At 40.3% G+C, this 14,514-nt stretch overlaps 1 long non-coding RNA gene across 1 annotated transcript; it reads right to left on the reverse strand.

Moving 5' to 3' along the window:
• Positions 1-5,725: 5,725 nt before the first annotated feature.
• Positions 5,726-13,750, reverse strand: LOC139358114 (uncharacterized). Its single transcript, XR_011612464.1, has 3 exons — positions 11,903-13,750; positions 11,251-11,432; positions 5,726-7,408 (listed from the first exon to the last, which is right to left on the reverse strand). It is a non-coding gene; the product is annotated as an uncharacterized lncRNA (long non-coding RNA).
• Positions 13,751-14,514: the final 764 nt, after the last annotated feature.

Consider the following 14,514-nt stretch of genomic DNA (forward strand, 5'->3'; position numbering starts at 1 on the left):
TTTGTTTTTTGTATTTTTTAGTAGAGACGGGGTTTCACCGGGTTAGCCAGGATGGTCTCGATCTCCTGACGTCGTGATCCACCCACCTCGGCCTCCCAAAGTGCTGGGATTACAGGCTTGAGCTAGAGACAGGGTTTTGCCACATTGGCTAGGCTGCTCTCGAACTCCTGACCTCAAGTGACACTCCTGCCTCGGCCTCCCAAAGTGCTGGGATTACAGATGTGAGCCACCATACCTGGCCAGAAAATTTTCAATCATGGTGGAAGGCAAAGGGGGAGCAGCCACATCACATGGCCAGAGCAGGCACCAGAGAGAGGGGAGAGGTGCTACACTTTTTTTTTTTTTTTTGAGAAGGAGTTTTGCTCTTGTCACCCAGGCTGGAGGGCAATGGCATGGTCTTGACTCACTGCAACTTCCACCTCCCAGGTTCAAGTGATTCTCCTGCCTCAGCCTCCTGAGTAGCTGGGATTACGGGCATCCACCACTATGCCCAGCTAATTTTTGTATTTTTAGTAGGGATGGGGTTCTGCCATGTTGCCTGGCTAGTCTCAAGCTCCTGACCTCAGGTGTGATCCTCCTGCCTCGGCCTCCCAAAGTCCTGAGAATACAGGCATGAGCCACCATGCCTGGCCTACTACACACTTTTAAACAACCAGATCTCATGAGAACTCACCATCACAAGAACACCATGCAGCAGATGGTGCTAAACTATTCTTGAAGGATCAACTCCTGTGATCCAATCACTTCCCACCAGGCCCCACCTCCCACACTGGGAATTACAATTCAACATGAGATTTGGGTGGGGACACAGATCCAAATCATATCATGACCCATGTTCAAATCCCAGCTGGGTACCAGGTCCAAGCAAGTTATTTAATTTCTCTGAGACTCAGTTTGTGTGGATGTATGTGTAATATCCCATAGCATCCTTGTGAAGAGTAAATCAATAAAATACGTAAACTGTTAGCTCAATGCCCCTACACAAGGCTAACAGTTTTGAAACACTAGGTTTCCAACAAATATTTGTTCTTTTCATTTCTCGCATTCAGAGTGAATATGGCCCCCAATGAATAATAACAGTTTCAACCCATTTTCTCTTTCTTGAGTGGGTCCAGTTTTCTTACATCAGCCTTTGCTTATACAAATGAGTGTTGGTGTCTGCAGACTACAGCCCCAAGTGAAATTTGGCCTATAGTCTGTTTTTGTAGGGTTAGTGAACTAATAATGTTTTTTACATTTTTAAATGGTTGAAGAAACAAAAATATTTTTAAATAAAAAGATATTTTGTGTATTTGTCAAATACATAAAGATTATGTGAAATTCAAATTTCAGCATTCATGAATAAAGTTTTATTGGAATGCAGCTCTTCTTATACACTTATTGCCTGTGGCTGCAGTCACACACACTAGGTTTTGGCCCTCAAAGTCTAAAACATTTACTCTCTGGTCCTTTGCAGAAAATAAACAATAACAAAACACAAAAAAAGCTAACTTCAGCTCTCGGCAATCTATTACATAAGTGTTTCTTGAAGGCCAGCATTAAAAAGAAGGAAGTTTCTGCTTCTCAGAAATGAAAACAAAGATGAGAAAGATGTTGCTCATTGGATTGCATTTTTTTTTAAAGTACACAAAATAATGTTTTTTGAAGGCTTAATTTTTGAAATCTCAGCCGGGTGTGGTGACTCACACCTGTAATCCCAGCACTTTGGGAGGCTGAGGTGGGAGGATCAGTTGAGCCAGGAGTTCAAAACCTGCCTGGGCAACAGAGCGAGACCCCTGTCTTTTAATAAAAATAAATAAATCTCCATTTCCATCACATTTCTTCAACTCCTATGAATTCTGTGATAGGTTTGGGTTCACAAACCTTGGCACAGCTAAGATTGCGTGTTTCCTTCTGTATTCTCTGCCTGCCCATTGGTTAGGAGCCACCACATTGACGGTTAAAGTGTTTTTATGGTTAAGCTTTTAGGTTGGTTATCTCCATTTTAAAATGATTCTTATTTGCTTATCAGTTCTAAGTTCTGATTTATTTTTGTTTTTTGTATTTGCTTTTGTACTGATTGATATTTAATCAGCAGTACTGTAGGAATTTTTTTTTTTTTTTTTGGTCATTAGCCTCCCCTATTTAGTGATTTATAGACAAACACCTGAGAAGACCCTGTGATTATTTTGTAATGCGAGGATTCTGGTGAAATGTGGCCGGCTTCACCTTCTCATTCACCTGTAGGTAGGTAAGATAGTCCATACTAATGGCAGGTATTTTGTTTAACACAGCAAAAGGCATCCCCAGGAACAAGGATGTAGAGTCCCTTAGATAGAGCCTCTGTAGGAAGATTACTTTTTTCTCCTTTCCCCTATGGTAATGAGTATTTTGGTAGAGACTCTGCAACCGTGCCCAGCTGCATAAATCAGGCTTATGCTGAGTTTAAATAATTGGAGGGCAAATCTAGCACACCATTTATTCCATTATGCTTTTTCTACAAAAGTAAAAAATCTTTTTATGTTTTTTTTCTCCCCGCGAGACAAAGTCTCGCTCTGTCACCCAGGCTGCAGTGCAGTGCGTGCGATTTCCCCTCACTGCAACTTCCTCCTCCCGGGGTCAAGTGATTCTCGTGCTTCTGCCTCCAGAGTATCTGGGATTACAGGCGCGTGCCACCACGCCCGGCTATTTTTTTTTTTTTTTTTTTTGTATTTTTAGTAGAGACAGGGTTTCACCATGTTGTCCAGGCTGGTCTCCAACTGCTGACCTCAAGTGATCTGCCGACCTTGGCTTCCCAAAGTGGTGGATTACAGGTGTGAGCCAACGCGCCTGGCCAGTAAAAAAGTCTTTATTAAACGCAACTAACTCTAAACAAAGCAGTACACATGAAAAGAGGACATAAGGAGCTGGAGCCACTGAAGTACAAGTGGTACCTCTCTACTGTGTTTTGGGTGCTGATAATCACCACCAAACCCAACTTTATTGGCTTACTTTGAGCGAGACCTTTATGTCATTTTCAGGCTGTCTCAGGCAGAAAAACCACACTCCTTGGAGACTCAGATATGCAGGTTTTCTTCTGATGCCAGCTCTAAACAGTCATATTTGCCCACTGTTAGAGCAAGCTTCCTTTCTGTTCATCCTAGGAAAAGCCTTACAGTCTTGTATATTTGCATTTTTACTAGCCAATGTTGCAGAATTTCCATTTTCCTAAAGCAGCCCGATTCCAGCCCTTCCTAACTCATTGCAGCCCCGCCAGTTGTGGAGCCTCTTCTCTGGAGGAGTCCTTTTCCTTAAGTGCTCCCAGGGATTTTATACCCCTGCCTAGGCCACTCTTCACTGTTTTGCATATTTAAATCCATTTGACAAATCAGAACCGTTCTAAAATAGACAGGAAATTTCCCATAGAGGAAGTGCTAAATTGTTTGTAGTTTCTTCAAGCTCTTTTGTTTTGTTTTGTTTCCTGGGATGTATTTAGTAATTTCATTATATCGTGTTTTATGCTGTCCAAGATTCCAAGTACCCTCCACATATTTAGAGGAGCCACGGATAAGTGCATGTTAAATGACTCGTTTCTCCATCTTTCTGAGTTGAGATCCACATTGATGTGCAATTTGTTGTTCCTAAGTGGCTTAGATAATGGCTAAAAATATGTTTTCTTTTTCTATAGAAATCAAAGTAACTTTTTAAAAGCTTGCAATCACCTTCTGTGTTTCTATGTTGGTGTTAAGGCAATCGGCTTTGGGCATACTAAAAAATCGTTTTCTGTTATCACCACCCATTGAAATGCCAATTGGCCTCCAAGGAATTTACCTGAACAAACCAACTTTTATGCATGTTTCATTTGTGTTTATTTTTATTATAAAAATTTATCATTTGCATTTGCTTCACTTCAGAATCCTATGATGGAATGTCTCAACTTTTAAATACTTGCTTTTTAAGTGTTCTCCAATTTGAACATCTGATATTTTTATATGTACTCCAAAAGGCATTTCTGAATGAGACTGCCTAAAGTTTACTTTTGAAACTGGCATTTATTGAACTCTCCTAGTGCTTTTGCTTTCCTTCACTCTGACCCCACTCCAATACAATTTGCAATACAAATTTTTTTAGATCCTGCATAGAGAGCAAAAACAATTTGCAATCTTAATGATGATAATGTATGCATGAACACAAGGAAAAAATAAACCCACAGCATTTCTTTCTTTCTTTCCTTCCTTCCTTCCTTCCTTTCTTTCTTTCTTTCTTTCTTTCTTTCTTTCTTTCTTTCTTTCTTTCTTTCTTTCTTTCTTTCTTTCTTTCTTTCTTTCTTTCTTTCTTTCTCTTTCTTTCTTTCTTTCTCTTTCTTTCTCTCTCTCTCTCTTCCTTCCTTCCTTCCTTCCTTCCTTCCTTCCTTCCTTCCTTCCTTCCCTCCCTCCCTCCCTCCCTTCCTTCCTTCCCTTCCTTCTCTCTCTTTCTTTCTTTCTCTTTCTTTCTTTCTTTCTTTCTTTCTTTCTTTCTTTCTTTCTTTCTTTCTTTCTTTCTTTCTTTCTTTCTCTCTCTCTCTCTCTCTTTCTTTCTTTCTTTCTCTCTCTTTCTCTCTTTCTCTCTTTCCTTCTTTCCTTCTTTCCTTCTTTCTTTTTGAGACAAAGTCTTGCTCTGTCACCCAGGTTGGAGTGCAGTGTCGCAATCTCAGCTCACCGAAACCTCCGCCTCCTGGGTTCAAGCAATTCTCCTGCCTCAGCCTCCCGAGCTGGGACTACAGGTGCCTGCCACCATGCCCAACAACTTTTTTTTTTTTTTTTTGTATTTTTAGTAGAGACGGGGTTTCACCATATTGGCCAGGCTGGTCTCGAACTCCTGACCTCAAGTGATCCACCCGTCTTAGCCTCCCAAAGTGCTGGGATTACAGGCATGAGCCACTGTGCCCGACCACAACATTTTCATTGTTTAAAATTGCCTAAGAGCCAACTGGTAAGAAAAAACCAGTCAACATTTCCTACAATTAATTCACATATTGATAACATCTGTTCACTTTTACAGATTTCCTTTTTTTTTTTCTTGCTCTGCCACCCAGGCTGGAGTGCAGTGGCACAATCACAGCTCACTTCAGCCTCAGCCTCCTGTGCTCAAGATCTTCCCACCTCAGCATCCTGATAGCTGGGACTACAGGCGTGTGCCACCATGTCTGGCTATTTTTTTTTTTCTTTTTTTTGTAGATAGGGGATCTCACTATGTTGCCCAGGCTGGTCTTGAACTCCTGTGCTCAAGTGATTCTCCTGCCTCGGCCTCCCAAAGCTCTGGGATTACAGGCATGAGCCAACACACCCAACATACGAGTCAAAACAAAAAAAAATTTTTTTAAAGCAGCCACTTTCTTCTCTAAGTTACTTAATATTCTTTTCAGTCAGAGATGCTACTTTGTCTATCAATACTTCCATTTTCTTTCTCTCTCTCTTTCTTCCTTTGTTTTTCCCTTCCTTTTTTTTTTTTTTTTTTTTTCTTTTTCTTTTCTTGAGACGGGAGTCTCGCTCTGTCACCCAGGCTGGAGTGCAATGGTGCCATCTCGGCTCACTGCAACCCCTGCCATCAGGGTTCAAATGATTTTCCTGCCTCAGCCTCCTGAGTAGCTGGGATTATGGGCATGTGCCACCATGCCTGGCTAATTATTGTATTTTTAGTAGAGATGGGGTTTCACCATGTTGGCCAGGCTGGTCTTGAATTCCTGGCCTCAAGTAATCTGCCGGCCTCAGCCTCACAAAGTGCTGGGATTACAGAGTCACTGTGCCCTGCCACTTCCGTTTTCTATTGAGCATTTTTCTCATGTTTAGAGAGCTTTAATAGATTTCCTTCAAAAAGAAAAACCCAAAACCTTCATTTGAATGATCAATTTTTATGGCTTATTCCTGAAAAGACCAAAAGCTTATTGTTGTCATGCTTTTGTTTTTTTGTGTTTGGAGATGGAATGTCGCTCTGTCGTCCAAGTTGGAGTGCAGTGGCGTGATCTCGACTCACTGAAACCTCTGTCTCCAGGGTTCAAGGGATCCTCCTGCCTCAGCCTTCAAGTAGCTGGGATTATAGGCGCCTGCCACTACACCTGGCTAATTTTTGTATTTTTAGTAGAGATGGGGCTTTGTCATGTTGAGCAGGCTGGTCTCAAATTCTTGACCTCAAGTGATCCACCCACCTCGGCCTCCCAAAGTGGTGGGATTACAGGCGTGAGCCACTGCAGATGGCCTGAGATGAGGTTTTGCTATGTTGCTCAGGTTGATCTTGAACTCCTGCGCTCAAGTGATTCTACCATCTCTGCCTCCAAAATTGCTGGGATTATAGGTGTGAGCCACCACGTCTGGCAGGGCCATAATCTTTCAACCTTTCTCTTTTTTGAATCTTTTTTTAAAGGGAGAGAGAGAAGTACAATAAATGGAAAACAACAACAACAACACATATCCAAATAGCTCCAGTTAACAGTGTCATTTTATTGTCACTTTTTTGTTGCTTTTATGACTATTTATTTATGTGTTTTTTGCTTGTTTGTTTGTTTGTTTGAGATGGAGTCTTGCTCTGTCGCCCAGGCTGGAGTGCAGTGGCGTGATCTCGGCTCACTGCAACCTCTGCCTCTGGGTTCAAGAGATTCTCCCACCTCAACCTCCCGAGTAGCTGGGCTTAGAGGCACCCACCACCACGCCTGGCCAATTCTTGTATTTTTGGTAGAGACGGGTTTCACTGTGTTGGCCAGGCTGGTCAACACTTATGTATTCATTGTCTCTTAATGTCAAATGACTATATATATATTTTCTACTCAATATAATTCATAAATTCACACAACATGACTATATTCTAAGTCTCAGAGCATGGCATTATTTTTTGGATGTACACACAAAATTTATGCCTCCAGCAATCAATCCCAATCCCAGTTTTTCAACAGTTTATGATTTTCTGTGCATCTCACAGGTTGCTACAGTATTCTCACTTTAAATTCCTAATATTTTGTTTCTGAAAATTCACACATTTGGCATTGAGGAGCAAGGAAGAGAATATGAAGAGAATATCACAACATGAAAAGAGGAATGGTGCGCCATGATTCCAGATTAATGCAAAGAGCAGTCAACCAGCAAAGTCCGCAGGAACAAGCCTTTGGGGTCCACTTTTGCCCTCGGACGAGTTCATCTGACTTTTGTTGTGCTCACTGAGACAGAACTCAGCTCTCTCTTTATTATCCTCCACTGTGTTCACTTCTACCCAAATCTGACATATATTGTACTCCATGGTAATACAACCTCTCTATACAGAGCTTTTATCCGTTTGGAGTCTATGGCACAGGCTGGAGGCAGGAGGACAGATAATGAACAGAAAGAATCTCTCCACCTGGGCCCCCTGAGTCCAAAGGTTTCAGGCTTATTTTTGTAAACTGAATCCAGTCTTATACAGAGCAGATTTACATTTCCACATTCTGATAAGAAAGACAAAAAGAAACAGAATTAACTTTCTGATCTCCATCAGGAGACACATGGTAATTAATTCATTAATCTCAGCATTCTCCTTCCCTGGTTTATATAGTCAGAGAGGAATGATTTTGTAAGACTAGACTTTGGCTCTAAACACACAACAAGTATGGGTTATGATCAGCTGAGAAATTGTTCTTCTCCCTCTACAATGATGACAAATGAGTCATTTAGAATTTTAAAGGCGAGGACATTTTCTAGAGGATTTTTGGGTCTGGGTTTTTGCTTGCTCTATATTAAAAGAGCCTTATGGCGACTCCCAGGAAGTAGTATCAACAAGAGATACTCTGTATGATATGTTACCCCAAACTTTCCTCTTTAGTTCCAAGAACCATGATGAAGATTAATCATTGTCATCATGGGTATGCAACCATGCAGTCATACAGGGCCCAGCACAGGCTTTTTGGAACATGAAACCCTGTCTCTACTAAAAATACAAAACTAGCTGGGGGTGGTGGCAGGTGCCTGTAATCCTAGTTACTCAGGAGGCTGAGGCAGGAGAATTGCTTGAGCCCGGGAGACAGAGGTTGCAGTGAGCCGAGATGGTGCCACTGCACTCCAGCCTGCACGACAGAGCAAGACTCTGTCTCAAAAATAAATGAATAATATAAATAAATAAATAAATATAATAAAATAAAATAGCTCCGCTCCCCCACATTTTTTCTCATTCCATCTGCCACAAACCAAAGTGATCACTGATCTAGTTTTTGTTACTCTAAATTAGTACACATTTCCTAGAATTGTAGATATATGAAATGAAACAGCATATTCTGTTTTGGGGGGTGGAAGGGTCTGACTTCTGTTACTGAGCATAATTATTTGAGATTATCCATGCAATATTCCATTGCATTAATTTACAATAGCTTGCTTATCTCTTCATCTATTAACAGATATTTGGGTTATTTTCATTTATGGGTTAACAAATAAACATCCATGTAAAAATCTTTGCACAGAATTATGCATTCAATTATCTTGAGTAAATACCTAGGAATAGAATAGCTGTATCCTATGATGGGTGTATATTTAACTTTTTAAGGAACTGGTAAATTGTTTTCCAAAATGATTGTATGTACCATTTTACATTCCCACCAACCTTGTATGAGAGTTTCAGTTCCTTTACATCCTTGTCAACACTTGGTTTATCTTTTACATTTTAGACATTTTAGGGAGTGTGTAGTAATGTTGCATTATGGTTTAAATTTGCATTTTTCTAATGACTAATGATGTTGAGTACTTCTTATTGTGCTTATTTGTCATCTATGTATCTTCTTTGGTGAATTTTTTGTTGAAAATTTTGCTCATTTAAAAATTGTGTTATTTTCTAAATTATTGAGTTTTAAGAGTACTTTATATATTCTGGATACAGACATATGCTCTGAAACTATTTTCTACCAGTCTGTAGTTTTTTTTTTTTTTTTTTCTTAATAGTGTCTTTCAATGAGCAGAAGTTTATTTAATTTTGATGAAATACAATTGAACAATCTATTTTATGAATTGTGCTTTTGACATCACATCTAAGAAATCTTGCAAAGCCAAGGTCATAAAAACTTTCCCCTGTTTCCTTCTAAGAGTTTTATAGTTTGGTTTCTACATTTAGGTCTATGATCTGAATTATTATTATTGCTTAGAGATGGGATCTTACTATGTTGCCCAGGCTGGAGTGCAGTGCCTATTCACAGGCATGATCATAATGCAAGATAGCTTCAAACTCCTGAGCTCAAGCCATCCTCCTGCCTCAGACTCCCAAGTAGCTGGGAATATAGGCACCTGTCACCATGCCTGGCCTTGAGTTAGTTTACATATGTTGCAAAATTTGGATTGAAGTTCATTTTTTTTACATATGGATATCCAGTTGTTCCAGATGAAAAGACTGTCATTTCTCCACTAAATTGTTTTGGCAGTTTATTTGAAAATTAGTTGCTCATAGGAGTGTGTATCTGTTTCTGGACTCTTTTTTTTTTTTTAGACAGTGTCTTGATCAGTTGTCCAGGCTGGAGTGCAGTGGCATGATTTAAGCTCACTGCAACCTCCGCTCATTGCTTGAGCAATCCTACTTCCTCAGTTTCATGAGTAGCTGGGACCACAGGCATGTGCCACCATGTCTGGCTAATTCTTGTAGCTTTTGGTAGAGACATGGTTTTGCCATATTGCCCAGGCTGATCTCGAACTTCTGGGCTCAAGGGATTCACCTGCCTTGGCCTCCCATAGTACTGGTATTACAGGCATGAGCCACTGCGCCTGGCCTGGACTGTTGGTTCGGTTCTATTAATTTATCTACTGTTATTCCAATACCCTCGGTATATTGATTACTTGAGTTTTTAATAATAATTCTCGAAATCTGATAGTGTTAGTCCTCCAATGTTGTTTTCTTTTTCAAAGTTGTTTTGAATACTTGACTTTTGAATTTCCATATCAATTTTGGAATCAGCTTGTTGATTTCTACAACAATGAAAGCTAGGATTTTGATTGGATTGCGTTGAATCTAGAGATCATTTTGAGAGAATTGATATCTTAACAGTATTGAATTTCTGATTTATGAGCAAGGTGTCTCTCTCCATTTACTTAGGTCTTTAATTTCTCTCACTGTTTTGTAGGTTTCAGTGTATAAGGTTTTCCTATCTTTTGTTAGGTTTGTTCCTAATAATTTCATGTTTTTTAGGCCATTGCAAATAATATTGTTTTTTTATGTTCAATTTCTGATTATTTATTGCTAGTCTATAGACATACAGTTAATACTTGTACGTTTATCTTGTGTCCCACAAACTCAGTAAACTCATTGGTTCTCGTAAGGTTTTTATAGGTTTCATCAGATTTTCTACATGAGTTGTTATTAGTTTTTTACTACCTTATTTTATCGAATTGATAAGGTATACTAGAGCATACCATTAAAAAACTCTACAACTAACTCATATTTACTTAGGTCTTTTAAAATTTCTCTCCTGTCATTAGAAAAAAAGATAGCTTTATTCCTTCTTTTCCTGTTACAAATATTTTTTCCCCTTGCACTGCCTAGAATCTTCATCACTGAAAATGAGCATCTTTGTCTTGTTCCTGATTTTAGGAACAAAAATTTCAAATTTTCACAAATAAGTGTGATGGTACCTGTAGGATTTCATGAATGGACTACTGGGAAAGAGCTCATATGAGTTAGTTTTAGTTTTTTTATGGTATGCTCCAGTGTACACTATCAATTCAGTAAAATAAGTCAGTGAACAACAAATAATCTGTGGTTGGTTTAATCTGTGGTTGGTTGAATCCCCAGTTGCAGAACTCATAGATACAGAGGACCAACTGGATCTCCATCATCAAGGACATGGAGGGCAGAGGTGAGGTCAGCTAGACTTCCTGGGGCCACTGGGGACTTGGGGAATTTCCTATCTTACAAGAGGCTTGTAAAACATACCAATCAGGAACTTTCCAGTCTTACAAGAGGTTTGTAAAATGCACCAATCAGCACTCCGTAAAATGCACCAATCAGTGCTCTACAAAATGCACCAGTCAGTGCTCTGTAAAACGCAACCATCAGTGCTCTGTAAAATGCACCAGTCAGCAGGATTCTAAAAGTAGCCAATCATGGGGATGATTGAAAAAAGGGCATTCTGATAGGACAGAAACAGAACATGGGAGGGGACAAATAAGGGAATAAAAGCAGGCCACTTCAGCCAGCAGCTGCAACCTGCTGGGGTTGCTTTCCACGCTGTGGAAACTTTGTTCTTTTGCTCTTCACAATAAACCTTGCTACCGCTCACGTGTTGGGTCCGTGCCATCTTTTAAGAGCTGTAACGCTCACCTTTAAGAGCTGTGACACTCATCGCGAAGGTCCACGGCTTCATTCTTGAAGTCAGCGAGACCATGAACCCATCGGCAGGAACCAACTGCGGACACACAGCTACCTCCTTCATTGCGTGTCGTACAGTGTCACCTTATAGGGGATATCATATACATCTCTTAAAACTCAGCCTCAAAAAGTCCCTAGTAGAAAACAGTGGGCACAGAACATTAATAGGCACTTGAGAGAAGAAACACAATTGATCAAGAAACATAAATACAGGCTCAACCTTACTAAAAGCAAAAATAAAGTACCATTTTTTTTTAATCAGAGTATGACAATGAAAAAAGTTGGTAATATCCGACATATGGGAGCATATTAATTACAATATTTCCGCACTACTGTAACAGAGAACAAATAAGAAAGTGGCTTAAAAACAATGCTCATTTCTCTTCTTTTTAATACTGCCATTGTGACTAGTCCAGATCAATTTGGACAGTTTTGCAAACGGGTAACTTGCCCTGGGCCCCATGACTCAGTGCCCCCTCCTTTACAGGCTTTGTGCCTTTATCAGGCAGTCCTCCAGGGGTGACCTGGCTGCCTCCTTCTAGGGCTTTGGAGACTTTTGCTACACAATGCCAACGGGCTCTATCAATTGATGGTCCTATCTTACCTCTGATCGTGTGGCCACATCGTGTCCTCCCAGGCCAGCCTCAAGTCGTGCCAAGAAGGGACAGACATTTCTTGTGTGAACGGGGCTGCCACTCTGACTTTGCCCATGGGCCCGTGGTTTATCCTTCTTTCTCCTGGCAGTATGTGTAAGGTAGCGGGGTGGTCAACAGTGATTATGGCTTAAAGAGCTCAAGAGAAGGCGCTGTTGGAAAATGTGTTGTTCCACCTTTATGTGATAAAATTTCAAATGGCAAATTTAACATGACTAGAAAATGAATTAGGGTTCATATCTTCCTGCATACTCTGGTTAAGACTTGCATTTGTCTTTATCATCAATGAAGCACGGTAACAATCTTTGACAGTGTCATTGGAAGTCACTGTATGATGCACAGTCAGGAGTAATAAGGTAACCAGCATTAAATAATTAGCACTAGGGAACTGCATAGCCAAGATAACCTGTATTGTTTCAACACAAACAAATTCCCAAGAGCTATGGCATTTAAAGTAGTAACAGTGTTGATTCTTTTTTCTCAGGGTGGGATATGATATTAGCCAGAAAGGATGCATTGAGAATTCATGGACCTGAGCAGGAAAATATGGTGCACTTATTGAACAATAAGCAAATATGTAAGTACTTCTCTACTTATTATTCTAAAGCTTCATCAATAAATCACTATACTTTACAGGGGCCAATGAATGCTGTACTATGTTTTAAAATTAAATTGTTTACTTTGAAATAAAAAAATGAGGATTTTTTAAAAGACCAGGAAGAATTATACCCAAGTTAAATTGTGTCTGAGTGTTGGTTTCATATGAGAGTTTGTTTCTTTTCATATGTTCTATAACGTGGTCACATTAAATTAGAAAATAACTTGGCCATGGTCAATTAGCCGGGTGTGGTGGCACATGCCTGTAATCCCAGCTACTTGGGAGGCTGAGGCAGGAGAATCCCTTGAACTCGGGAGGCAGAGGTTGCAGTGAGCTGAGATCACGCCATTGCACTCCGGCCTGGGCAAAAAGAGCAAAACACCGTCTCAATAATAATAATAATAATAAATTCTCTTTGAATGCAAATCTCATGCTCTTTTATTTAAAAAAAGGTAATATAAGGTACATCTTTCAAAAGATACAAAAAGGCATATATGGTGAAAAATAAGTCTTCCTCTTAGCCTGTTCTTCAGTCACCTAGTTCCTTTTCCCAGAGGCAATCACTGTTAGTTTCTTTGAATCTTTGAAGAGATGGAAAATCTATCTCTGTGTGTGTTTGTGTGTGTGTGTAAATTTTCTTTTTAAAGGAAAACGATTTAAAAAATACATACACACACAGTTCTGTACTTTGCTAATTTGATTAATATGGTTTGGATCTGATCCTATCAGTCCATAAAGAACATACTCTTTAATAATTGTATTTTATTAAATGGGTATATGCAATATAATTTATTAACTAGCTCTCAACCTATTGTTATTTCAACAATGTTGAAATTAATATTCTCACACATAGGTCTGGAAATATCTGTGAGTTAAAATAGGAAATATGTAAGTGGATTTGCTAGATCAAAGGGCATAGTCACTTAAAATACATTGCAAAACTGCTCACTAGAGACGTTGTAGCAATTTTACACCAACAGTGCATGTGTATCTCTCACTACAAGTTAGCCAACTTCTGGAATCTTGCCATTCCCTATGCTCTTTTCAGTGTAGAACACTGCCTGCCTCTGAGTCTCAGTTCCAGCATCATATGCTAGGTTTGTGACTTTGGACAAGTCAATTTAATCTCTCTGAACCATCTTCCTTAATGGAAAGGAATATCCATTTTCCTTCCTTCCTTCCTTTCCTTCCTTTCCTTTCCTTCCTTCCTTCCTTCCCTCCCTCCCTCCCTCCCTCCCTCCCTCCCTCCCTCCCTCTCTCTCTCTCTCTCTCTCTCTCTCTCTCTCTTTCTCTCTTTCTCTCTCTCTCTTTCTCTCTTTCTCTCTTTCTCTCTTTCTTTCTTTCTTTCCTTCGACGGAGTTTCACTCTTATTGCCCAGGCTGGAGTGCAGTGGTGTGATCTTGGCTCACCACAAACTCCACCTCCTGGGTTGAAGTGATTCTCCTGCTTCAGCCTCCCGAGTAGCTGGGATTACAGGCATGCGCCACCATGCCCGGCTAATTTTGTATTTTTAGTAGAGACGAGGGTTCTCCATGTTGGTCAGGCTGGTCTTGAACTCCCGACGTCAGGTGATCCACCTGCCTCGGCCTCCCAAAGTGCTGGAATTACAGGCATGAGTCACCGCGCCCAGCCAGAATATCCATTTTCTAAAGCTCCTATAAAAATTAAAGGAGATATGCTAAAGGCCAACCATTACACAAATGAGAGGCAGAATCAATTTTTTTTTTTTTTTTTTTTTTTTTTGAGACGGAGTCTCGCTCGTCGCCCAGGCTGGAGTGCTGTGGCGCAATCTTGGTTCACTGCAAGCTCCACCTCCCGGGTTCATGCCATTCTCATGCCTCAGCCTCCCGAGTAGCTGGGACTACAGGCGCCCGCCACCACGTCCGGCTAATTTTTTGTATTTTTAGTAGAAACAGGGTTTCACCGTTTTAGCCAGGGTGGTTTCTGTGTCCTGACCTCGTGATC

The sequence above is a fragment of the Macaca nemestrina genome, chromosome 14 (genome assembly GCF_043159975.1).
Source record: "Macaca nemestrina isolate mMacNem1 chromosome 14, mMacNem.hap1, whole genome shotgun sequence".
NCBI lineage: Eukaryota > Metazoa > Chordata > Mammalia > Primates > Cercopithecidae > Macaca > Macaca nemestrina.